This window comes from Crassostrea angulata, chromosome 3 (genome assembly GCF_025612915.1).
Source record: "Crassostrea angulata isolate pt1a10 chromosome 3, ASM2561291v2, whole genome shotgun sequence".
In the NCBI taxonomy this organism is placed as follows: domain Eukaryota; kingdom Metazoa; phylum Mollusca; class Bivalvia; order Ostreida; family Ostreidae; genus Magallana; species Magallana angulata.
This window is the reverse complement of record NC_069113.1, coordinates 36596015-36608763: the sequence shown is the minus strand read 5'-3', so window position 1 is coordinate 36608763 and position 12749 is coordinate 36596015. Positions and strand designations below refer to the sequence as shown.

Sequence of the window (12749 nt, the reverse complement as noted above, 5' to 3'; positions counted from 1 at the left end):
AGATCAGTTGACAGAAGACGAAATTTATGGGTTAATTTTAATGTGGTATCCTTTAAACGGTTTTGTTCACGAAATTAAACAATCTCCTGATCTTGTTCCAAATCTAAGTTTACCAGATATATATTTTCATTTTTACCAGAGACAGTTTTTCTCGGTTGTTAGACATCGATAAAACACCATTTTAAATTTGTTTAGGCTATGACACAACATTTAATCTAGGTGATTTTTATGTAACTCTTCTGATTTTTAGACACATTCTTTTTAAACATAGACCGTGTATACCTTAACTTCTTTAATCCACGAGCGTAAATATAAAAAATGCCACATTTGTCGCAGAGGAAATACCGAAACTTGTTTCTAAAAAGATCACTATCGTTACAGATAGGAAAATACTGTTTTTAATGTTATTGGTAAATTATTACCGAATATTTATTCTGTTGGTAATATTTAAAGCGGGGTTTTAAATATAGAAAATGTCATAAAAGATGTTATTGATAAATGGTCACAATCAGACGTCGATTATTTTTAATTAATGTTTAAAGTCTGATATTATATATTCTATAATCATGCTTTGCGCAGCAGTTGTAACATCTTTAAATGGGTTGGTTATTAATTATATTTCGTTGTTAAATCGTTATATGAAGTGGTCAATTCTCTATATGCTTTGGTCGTTTCATGTTACGCATGGCAGCTTTTTTATCACCATCTTAACTTGTTGTCTTAAACAGCTCGGAGTTACAGTTGAAAACAGGCAGCATGGCGTCATGACTAGTTAAACTGCTTAAGGAAATCGGACTGTGTACACTGATCTACAGATTTAAGAGAAGAAGGTGGAGCTTTCCGATATACAGTCATTGTCTAATGCAGATCACAACAGACTCGAGTATTAACAATTGGAGAACAAGTGCGATTAAGATCTCGAGCGATGGAGGAGCCAACATCAGCACCGATGTGCGTGATAAAACTTATCTATTAAGATTTTAGATGTTCAACATCAAGAGAATGGCTATGATTGTGGTCTCTTTGCAATTGCTAATCTTGTAGCAATTTGTTTCAGTCCCAATAATTAATTCCAAACTTAAACCTTTTTCAAATCCGAATATATTAGAAATCATATTGTTAGACTATTTAGAACATAGATATCTACAATATTTCCATAGAATTCACCACAAACTTCTGACATAAATGTTTAACAATGCATTGCTGTTCTTGTGGGTTTCTAGATTGGGTGAATGAAATGGAACATGTTGGTTGGGGTAAAACTTTGTAATGTTTGGCAGAATTCAAAATGTGCTAAAGTAAATAAGGATTGTTGTACATATTGGCTTTGTAATGACCATTGTCGTGAATAAATTTGAGAAACAAGTGTTATTTATTTGAATTTATTGTGAACACCCTCTCTTGTGTTTTTATTAAACGCGTTGTTCACACCTTCATGCATTATGGCTTCTTAAGCTGTGCGGTACCTGAGTGAATCGATTAATATTTGTAAATTTTTATTCCGGCAAAGGTTTTGATCATTTAAAGTTACGTTATTATTTTAAAAAAAACTATACATTTTCTGAAAGGCATATATCTCCGAGACTGTGTTCCAGACGCACACAAAACTAGGCAGAATATGTTTTCACCCCAATTTCGTCCTCCTGCTGAAACTGGACGCTCAAAAAGCCAACAAGTGAAGACGAGTCCTTGACGACACTGCCACTTTTCCTGTTCTGAATGCATCAAATGTTCCTCTCACAGAGGTTGAGACGTCGCTTTTATTTAAAGGTCTCAATTTTTGCCAACACCGCACGAGGACAGAGAGAATAAAAGAGCTTTTTTCCGAAGGTCGAGACTAAAGGAACACGTTTCCCAACAATGTCTTCAGCAAATATCACGCAGATGATCTTTCTCTGTCCTTGCATTTTTCTTGTTAAATCTTCACTCCCCGTATATATGTTTTGTTGATTTTGCTTATCTACAGTCAGATACATTTTCCATTTCCTCATTTGTATCAGTTTTGAATATCTGTGAAAAATGTGTTTGAATATGATATTTCACTTTTGAATTTTGTTAAATATTTTACCATGAATGATTATGTTATTCTTAGCAAGACATTCTAATGAAAAGCAAATTCAAGCTTGCTTAGAACCTCTGCCTGTGCCTTGTCAGAGGAATCAGATTGTTTGGGTTTTGTTTGGTTGATTTTGATCAAAGTCAGGGTTCTGGCTTTCAATTATTTTAAGACGCAGTCAATGTCATTATCCTCGCGAGTTATACATTTCTAGTTGTCCATGTCTACAAAATTGAAATTGAAATCTGCTTTGGAATCATCACCCATTTTTACTACACTTGTATTCCTGTTTTCATTCATGTAGCAGACTTCAAGTAGTATGTTTTCAGTCTCCATTTTTACATAGTATATGTGGTAAATTTTAGAGGCCTTTAAAATTTATGGAAATTGTATGTAGTTCCAACGCAAATTGAATGTTAAGTTTATTCACAAAAATAAACATCGCATATTTCCAATGCAAACATACTGGGAAATATCCCCTGGATGCAAATATTTCATTCTATTTTCTGTTATATATATTAAGCATTTGATAGAACCCAGGCAGTGGTTTGGGATTTCTTGTCATCATATTAAGATGGAAATGATGGAAATATACATCATCACAAAATGGCTGACATCTGATCAGAACGACATTAAGTCTTATTAAACAGATTTTATCGATGTTAACATGTAACATACACCATATCCAAGTAGATAAAGTGTCGGGCTTGTGATTCTGCAGGAGCTTTTGTTGTTACCTACTGAACTGAACTTTTAAACACATTTTTAATCCCCAGACAGCAATTTTTCGCTTGTATGACTTAATATATATACAATTTGTTTATCATTATATCTTTTTAATCAAATAATTTACTGTTTATTTGAGTGACTTTTTCCAGGTATTTTATTGAAAGCTTTCCTTCATATACTTGTAATAGCGATAAACATACATCGCGACAGCATATTTTTATAAGAAAGTACGACTTATGTTTGTTTAGAGTCAATTATTGAAAGCTCAAACATATATTTCTACCACTTTCATCTTAATAAAAGTATTTATATATCATGCGTTCGCTGTTTAGTTTTTTTTTTAATGAAAAACTTAATAATAAATTCAAGTAGATGTGAGTTGTTAAAACAAGTTCCTTTTTATTACATGTAAATAGTTTGTGCAATAAAACAGGACACAATCATATAATATCTAGCTTATTATTACTACTAATATAAAAAAAGAATACCTCTATGTGAAATTTTATCTTAAACAACCCACGACTTACGACACTATTGTTACTATATAATGGTTTACCGTGGCAAGAGAAAGAGAGTTCAATTGATTACAAACCAGCAATACATGTGAAACACGGAAATTTGACACAATCGATTTGAGAGCGATTCATTTAATTTAACATGTCCACCTCGAGATTTGGATGTGCAATCAGGTGTATCGAATGCTAATGTTTCTTTTATAACTACCTGCTGCTTTCGGGTTTAGGAAATGTCCACTTACGAACAGTGCTCATCAACTTTTGAAGTAATAGAATAAGTCGTACCGTTTCTATTTCTAAATCGTTTACCGATACATTCTAGTGCAGTTTGAATTTTAAGTACGAGTTAATATTATATATCAATGAAGAATGAGTTAAAGCTTACATGAATTCATGAAACTCCGGGGTATATATACCGGTAGAGAAAGTTACTATAGGTTGCTTTTCGATGTAGGCACTCAGGTCGCATGGACACTACACGGTTTGAAATTTTAAAAAAAGGAAACTAAATCAATTAAGCACAAAATAAATTTATTCCTTGAAGAATCTCAAGGTATTATTTTGCACAGATAGTGCTGCCTTACTTCGTTTGCACATCAACCACGTTTGTCGTTCACAAGGAATGCTCAACTTCTTTTTGAAAACCCGGCAGCACTACATCCAACACAGCAGACAAATGATAGTAAATCCAAGAAAGTACCAACGTAACGTCTTTTCCATCGGTTTCAACGAAAAACAAAAACCCCGTTTTAAAATCCCATGCGGTCATTGAATTTGTTCGATCTGCCACAGTATGTGCGCATGTGCTTTATCATAACATACACAGGAAAACGGTCTACAATTATGAAGTTTTTTCTTAAATATGTCTGCCTGGATTTTAGTCCGTCTTGATTCGTAGTTCATTGGATATTCCTTGCCACTGCGGTGGTTGTCATAATATTTTTGTTCAAAACGCGTTCATACAAGTCTTTTCAGCCAGTGTAACGTATTCGGGTGTATGATTATACAAAATGCAGAGAAGCATGAATACTCTTCGCCTTATCAGGTCCAGCACAATCTCTTTATTAAGCTATATAGCTTTATCTAGCTATATAGAATGTAGCTTGATAAAGCTATTAAGAATAGCTTGATCAAGCTATTTGATGTGTGAAAATTTGAAATAAAATTACTAAAAATAAAAACGAGAGAGTCGCATTATGAGTACTTGTCAACAAGTTCATCCGTGCGTAAGAAATACTCGCACACTGAAATAAAGGTATAAAAGCGATGCGTGTTGGGCGCTCAAACTATTGAAATTGTTGTTGTTGACAATGAACGGTTGGATATTCCCTTATTTAAGTGAAAAAGTTACATGTAATATAAACTTACCTACTGGATGGTCAGTAATGCAATTCACTCATGTGCACTACACACCGGATATGCTGTCTGCAACGTAGTTACAGATGAAACCAGAATAACGGTAATTTATCTGTCATCTTCTTAAAAAGTATGGAAACGCATTGTGATTAATATATAAATGGATCGTGAATATAAAAGTTATAATAGTATTCTAAAATAGAAGAATTTTGTTACAGTTTTTATAAGGGAATGAAATAATAATAGAAAACAATATTTTAATATATATTTATGACAGAAATTATTTTAATCCAGGAAGGGGGGGGGGGGTGGTCGGGTGTTAGTACAGAATATTTCTTTCTTTCAGGAAACCAATGCCAGTTTGTAGCTGCAAACAACATGCAATCTTTTTAAAAGATGAGCCGTTAAGAATTTATAGACTATCGAGCAAAAAATTCAAAACATCGGTTGTTGGAGCTCTTGTCGAAAATGGCCATTTCTGTAAAAGGTCGGTGTTTTTATGTACAGCATGTGCTGCATACAGTGAAAAAAATTTCATTTCCAATGAAAAAGACATTGAAGACAAACTTGTTGAACAAGTCATTAATTTGATTAAGACAAACAATATCTCCGATGAAAATGTGATTAAAATTGCGGAAGCCATTGGCAGTAGAGAAAAATGAAAGATGATTTTAATGATAACGTATTTAGTCAATACAAAAATGTTGATTTTTTAACATGTGCCACAGAAACAAATTCATGTCTTCGTTCTTGCTGTCTTTGTGTGGAAAACAGATGTCCGATTTGTCATCATCAGAGAAAACTAAGATTGTTTTTGCTATTGAAGATTTGTACTCTTATTTCTTCGAACATCATGCCATTTTCATTTTGTCTCAATCTTTTAACATATTATATGTCAAACAGCAAAACAGTGTGCAATATGTACTCGAGTGCTCATCCCGCTGGAAGTTACACTTCTGTTCTTAAATTGATAGAACATGCAGCCAATCCATGGCCAATAACCATTCTATTTCAGCATGATGTTATCACCTATTTAGATAATAATCAAGTTTTAGCACGGAACTGGAAGGTACGGTATGACACCAAAGCTATTCTAAGCTATGTCACTACTGTTGTGTACTTCTTCCCTTCTCCGACGACAGATTTACTTTAAATAATTTTTCTCCAAGACACTGGTTTTACAATATTAACATTTCAGAAAAATACACTTCTATTGTAGAATTCATAAATTTTTATGAAAATTTGTTTACATCACTTCGAGAAAATTTTTTATCGAAAACAGGATAAATGTTTTCTTACAACAGCAACATCTAGGACTTAATTCTACAGAAGACATCATTTCAGATCTTTTAAAACCAAGATGAAGAAATTTTCACATAATTCCAGATGCCAAGTTGATGCTTATTCTTTTATAGCAGAATCCCATACAAGTTCTCCGATAATTCAAATGGGAAATCCCATATCTGTCAATCCTTGCTCATTCAAATCTGTGAAAGTTGTTTTAGAAAATTTGAAATGCACAGCTGGGATTCCAGTTCATAGACAGTGGAGTATAGTAGGTTATGATGGGCTTCCTTTCCTTATCTCTCATCGCATCATTCAGGATAACCCTGATCTTCAAGATCTACTCCTCCAACCTGGACTTGGACAAATAGAAATAAATATGTGCAAAGGTATTACATTCTTGGTGTAATAAAATTGAAATATATATATATATATATATATATATATATATATATATATATATATATATATATATAACACACTGAATAGAATCAACAACACTAGGCATCTTTAAAGTGTCGGATCTAATATATAGATACTAAGCCAGTAAACTGAATATATAAAGCACTGAAAATGGCTAACGACACGAACAATAGAAATTGTCAAATTTTCGGGACAACCAGTCCCTTCTTCAGGTCCAAAAAATAAATTAAATGAGTACAAAACAAAGAAAACAAAATCTAAAGCTACTACTAAACTACTTAAGAAAGTATTAAAAAAAAAGAACAGCTACATTATAAACATTTGTTCACATTCTTAAAGAAGGTGTTGCTACTGTCGCCGATCGCTCTAAAGTAATCAATCGACTGCCAACTTCATGCCTGATTAAGTTAATTAGCCAATGAAAATTGGCGTACGGGTTAATTAATGAAAATTTGAACCCCCGTTGTTAAGTCGTATGGCACTTATGATATAGACTCGAATTTTGATTAAAAAGAGATAAAATTAAATGAAAATAAATAAATAAAATTAAGAAAAAAATGATTTACAAATAAAAGGTAGTAAAGAAACTAATAAATGAATGGAAGAGGCGCAGTTGACAGATTTCATGAAATTGCTATGTGGGTGTCAGGTGATGTAAGGCTATGAGACGTTCATTTTAGTGAAGTCCATTTGTTTGTTCATGCCATCAGGTCTGAATGATTTGAGTCTGTGCATCCAGAACTTTTCCTTGCTCTTCCTCTCCGCGTCTGTCCAATGAGGATTATGGTCAATAACCAATATTGTCATGTCTTCCCATTTGTGGCCACTTGTATTAAAATGTTCTCCGACGGGCTCCTTGACTTTTTTGGTCTTTATGGTAGAGCGGTGGTTGTTGATCTTTCTGCGGAGGTCACCTGTTTCACCGACGTATTGCTTAGAGCAGACTTTGCACTGATGAGATAGATGCAGTTGTCTGTGCGGCAAGAAGTGTTGCCAAATATCTTGTAGGTGCGACCCGTGATGGCTATTAAAACTGTCCGCGTTGATGCTGTGTTTGCACAACAGGCATCTGGTATCGGAACATGTTTTAAAACCACCGTTTGGCAACGGGTTGTCTAATCTTGCCCTCACTACCATGTCCTTTAAGTTCCTTGGGCGTTTAACGCAGCCATTGGTGGATCCTTGAAAAGATCAGCCATTCTTTCGTTAGTGTAAAGAATGGGCAGATTATTTCTAAGGATGCTGTTGAGGTTCTTAAGGGCGGGGTGATATGTAGTGACAAGTGGAACCCTGCTTTTGTCTGTTTTCTCTTTGTATTGTAAAAGGGTTTTCCTGTTTAGAATCTGGAAATGTAAGCAAAGGAAAGGGCTGCGATTTTATATTGGAGGCAAAAAATAGACAGGCCAAAAGTTGGCTTCCCAGCGGAGCGCCAAAGGAAAAACACTGGGTGCAATGTTGTAGAAATCTGGATACCCTAGAAGATGCAAGTATTTTCCATCAATAATTGTATAATAAAAAGGAGTAAAAAAATTATATAAAATATAGAATGCACAGAATTTTATTACATATATAACAGTTGTTTTGTTTATCTGTGCATGGGAAATAAAAATTTAGTTTTTTTACAACAGTTTTAGAAGAGAAATAGAATCCCATGCATTCATCGTGGACCCAATATCCACATCGGGTACGGTCACACCCAACCCGTTCCTGTGTGGTCAAACACACATGGCAAGTTTCCGGAACTTTAGTACTTATTGTTTCCGCTTGGGTGGATTTGTTCCTGTATACTACAGTCTTTCTCTTCTTTGACGGCTGACATCCATCTGCTGTCTTTTCCTTTTCTCCCAATTTAGAGTTAGTGATAGGGGGTACAAGAGTAGGTTGAGGAGATGAAAACGAAGGAGAGGGAGAGGGAAAAGAAGAAGGTTGTGGGGAGGGTGCATTTAAAGATAGTATAGGTGTAGACGGAGAAGAACGGTTTGGGGTGGAGATAAGTTCAGTAGAGTTTGAAGATGAGCAATTTGTAGTAACAGAGGAAGAGTAGGATATCGACGTTGTTGTAACAACACAGGGCGGTGCGCTAAGATCGTTAGAAGGGGGGATGTATGAATCGCTGCATATGCTGAAATGTATAGTCAATGCGTGTTATTAAAGGGGGGGGGGGGGATTAATTGAACTACTTCTTTAAATAACTAAATAACCCGTTAATTTAAAATTCAGTATTCCATAATATACTAACATCTTCAAAAAAAAAGGTGTGGCATAGGTGGACATTTTCCCAGATGGTGTTTTCACAATAATTATTATTTCACTTTTACTTGTAAGATGCAGTTCTTTAGCCTGTTAAGTGATATATATATATATATATATATATTATATATATATATATATATATATATATATATATATATATATAAGGCATTTCATTATAGATAAAGAAGAACATGAAATCCCAATTAAACATAAGAGACTCCAGTGACAACTTTATTTTCCACACCAATCTTGAGACTGAAATATTTCAGTGGCGTGCGGAATTTAGAAGAGCTGAATATCTTTCCAACCCTTTCTCCTCCAACGACCATACCTCTCTGTCCAACAAATCGCTAGATATGGAACTCATAAATTTCTCTCAAAAATGTAAAAACAACCGACAACATTATATTCAAGAAGTATCCAACAATAATTCAGTGAAACTCTCCCTTTTTCAAGAACCTATTTTATTTCCTACTTTTGAACGCACACACTTTCATTCCATCGAAAGATGAACAAAACCTGAAATAGCTGCCAAGATTGAAGAACAAATTGATAAGCTACTTGATTTGGATTTTGAAGCTGGTATGCATATTTAATAATTTTTTTGCATATTTCAAATACTGACATGCAGAAGCATGTATTGCTGTATGTTTTTTTTCCTTAAAAAAGGAGAAGACAGGAGTGTACAATGGAAACGACATATAAAGAATGGTGGAAAAAAATTGTATATCAATTTCTACAAAGAATTACTAGAAGTTGTAGAAAGTTTGCAAGACGTTATGAAGGACGAAGGTATATAATATATTCATACCTTTTTCAACAGTGTATTTTTTCTCTTGTACACGGAGTCATGTCGTTTTTTGGCGTCTTTTATGTACGTATTGCATGCGGGCCTACTTCTGACTGTGCCCCTCTTCTTTTGACCTTTGTTGTTTTTTCCCAGATTTACTTTAGCATTATATTTCATATTATAACCGATTGTATTATACTTTCATTTAATTACGTTTTAATATAGTAAATAAAAATTAAGAAAATTGGGGGAGGGGGGCTATTGCATAAGTATCGTTATTTTCATGAAATTATGGAATATAAATAGATATTTTATTATCTTACTTCAATATAATACATATTAAATCCCTTGCCTTCTTTAGTAGACATATTATTTGAAAAACAAAGACAGTAATTTTAATACTAGTGTTCTTCCATAGATTCTGATCCGGAAGATGAAGATTTGGTTGTTTCTGTACCAACACTTTAGTATTCACTGTGCATTTCCTGTATATGGAGACTAGGGCTTGCAAGGCACATGTACTTCAAATTGTGAGTGTTGTCATGGATTTTATATCTATATAAACTGGTACTTTTGGTGACAGTTTCTTATGGTTTTGTACAATATACATTTATAAATGGCTAAAAAATTTATGAAGGCAATGATGGACCTTTTCATTATCGGTGCTCAATAATCTGTTACGTCATATAGAAAAAATATTTCTACTAATCATTATGCGATCTTCTTGTTTTTCTACAATTTGTGTTTATTTTACACTTCCCCCGGATATTGTTTAAAATTTCAATAAGTTGAGCGCCCAACACGCATCTCTTTTATACCTTTATTTCAGTGTGTGAGTATTTCTTACGCACGAATGAACCACAGGTGCTTGTGGACTGGACCGTGCACTACCCCCCCCCCCCCTTTTTTTTATATTTTTTTTTCAAAATTTTTTTATTTCTTTAATTATCATTTACAACCCTTTATATATGTCTCCAGTCGAAAAATAAAAGAAATATCACGAATTGGTAGCATTTTATAATCACACTCGTTTCCCCTATATATATAAAGAGAGAAGGTAAGCAACTCCCGTTTGTTTACATTGAGGTACCACCTGGGAAATTCAAACGATTACTACATCAAAAATCGCTATACCTTTGGTGTCATCTATTTGTCTCACTTCCACACATATCCTTCTATCTGAAAACTTATATAAATTAGCACGCTGAACCGTAATCTATCCAATTATTAAGCATTTGTCACTCGCGACCACGATATTTTGAAACGTTTCAAGTAGAAGCTACGGAAGTTAGCTGCACAGCGACTTCTATGCTAAGAACGATATTTCTTCCCGTGTTCCGAATGTCTTGACTTAAAGGTAACGCACGAGAGGCCCGAAAAAAAGTTCGGGAAAAGTTTTAGTGCAATATTTAAGAAAATGGATGTAGATCAATTGTTTACCTTTCAAGCAGCAATTAATGGCCATAACTTGGTCATCACTGGCCAAGCTGGGACAGGCAAAACATACATAACAAAAAAATTGCAAAACACATTAGGTATACTCAAAAAAAAGAAGTATCAATAGTTTGCTCTACAGGCATTGCAGCAACACATTACCAGGATTTGAAAGCCCAGACACTTCATAGGTGGGCTGGCATAGAAGACGGAAGACGGCAGATATTGAAATGCTGAAATTTTGCATTTAATCTAAATTTTTCCCGAACTTTTTTTCGGGCCTCTCGTGCGTTACCCTTAAGTCAATGACATTCGGAACACGGGAAGAGTTATCGTTCTTAGCATAGATGTCGCTGTGCAGCTAACTTCCGTAGCTTCTACTTGGAACGTTTCAAAATATCGTGGTCGCGAGTGACAAATGTTTATTAATTGGATAGATTACGGTTCAGCGTGCTAATTTATATAAGTTTTCAGATAGAAGGATATGTGTGGAAGTGAGACAAATAGATGACACCAAAGGTATAGCGATTTTTGATGTAGTAATCGTTTGAATTTCCCAGGTGGTACCTCAATGTAAACAAACGGGAGTTGCTTACCTTCTCTCTTTATATATATAGGGGAAACGAGTGTGATTATAAAATGCTACCAATTCGTGATATTTCTTTTATTTTTCGACTGGAGACATATATAAAGGGTTGTAAATGATAATTTATAAAAGAAATAAAAAAAAAAAAATTTGAAAAAAAAATATTAAAAAAAGGGGGGGGGGGGGGGGTAGTGCACGGTCCAGTCCACAAGCACATGTGGGATGAACTTGTTGACAAGTACTCATAATGCGACTCTCTCGTTTTTATTTTTAGTAATTTTATTTCAAATTTTCACACATCAAATAGCTTTATAAAGCTAGATAGCTAGATAAAGCTATATAGCTTAATAAAGAGATTGTGTTGGACCTGCTTATGGCGGTAGTCGGAGATTAAAGGGAAATAATGTGTATAATTTATGAATTCATGTCAGCTTTAACTTGATTCGCAACATGCTTGAAATCTTTTTCATCTGGCATGGGGAGGTTCTTTAAGCAGTACTTAATAAATATCATGTACTTTACATACTTCATACTAAATTGATATATAAATACTTTGGGCTCTGTTCACCAGTTAAAATGTAGACAGTATTTATTTATGAATTTAATAATTGACTTAAAAACCCACATTCTTAGAAAAACAAGTAGAATAATTGCTCATGGAACAATTTAAAGGTCTTACCACCACTAATCGATGCCATATGGCGCACTTGTTTCATTAGCCGGGTCAAGCCGGATGATACTTCCGGAAGCGGGTAAGTTACTTGTTTCAAATATTTCTAAGCCGCCGGGCGATCAGAAAGTAGCCCGGATCGCCCGAAAAAATTCGAGCGGGCACATGGAAAACAACATGGCGGAAAACTGAGGTAAACGTCTTCTTGCACGTACAATATCCGTTTTATAATTGACTAAAATAGTTTTATTTTATTAACATTAACAGCTGATTAGTTGTGACACAACGGGTAATCTTTTCGGGCATTTTTTGTTTACGTTTAAACTATTAACGTTGCTCTTCTCTCTATTTTTGTGGAAGCTACATCTCAGTCTGTGTATTTTATGAACAAATAATGCAAGAAAAGAAAACTTTGAGTGCAATTAATTAATGAAATATCTTCCAAATCGTCGTCTTCCTCATCACTTTCGAGAACATCATTTATAATGTGTAGGCCTATCGCTCCTACTACAATGGCAGCCATTTTCCGGCTGAAATTTTACTCGTTTCAGAAATCTTGCCGCATCAATGTGATCATGTGATAAAAGTGAACCGGCTCGTCGCCCGGATGTCTGAAACAAGTGCGCCCTCTGTTTCATTCAAAATTTTTGCAG

General features: G+C 34.3%; 2 pseudogenes; both read left to right on the top strand.

The window, feature by feature from the left end:
• The first annotated feature begins 5009 nt into the window (after nt 1–5009).
• LOC128176865 (uncharacterized) lies at nt 5010–6349 on the top strand (annotated as a pseudogene).
• A 2458-nt stretch (nt 6350–8807) lies between these two features.
• On the top strand, nt 8808–9927 carry LOC128175569 (uncharacterized; annotated as a pseudogene).
• Nucleotides 9928–12749: the final 2822 nt, after the last annotated feature.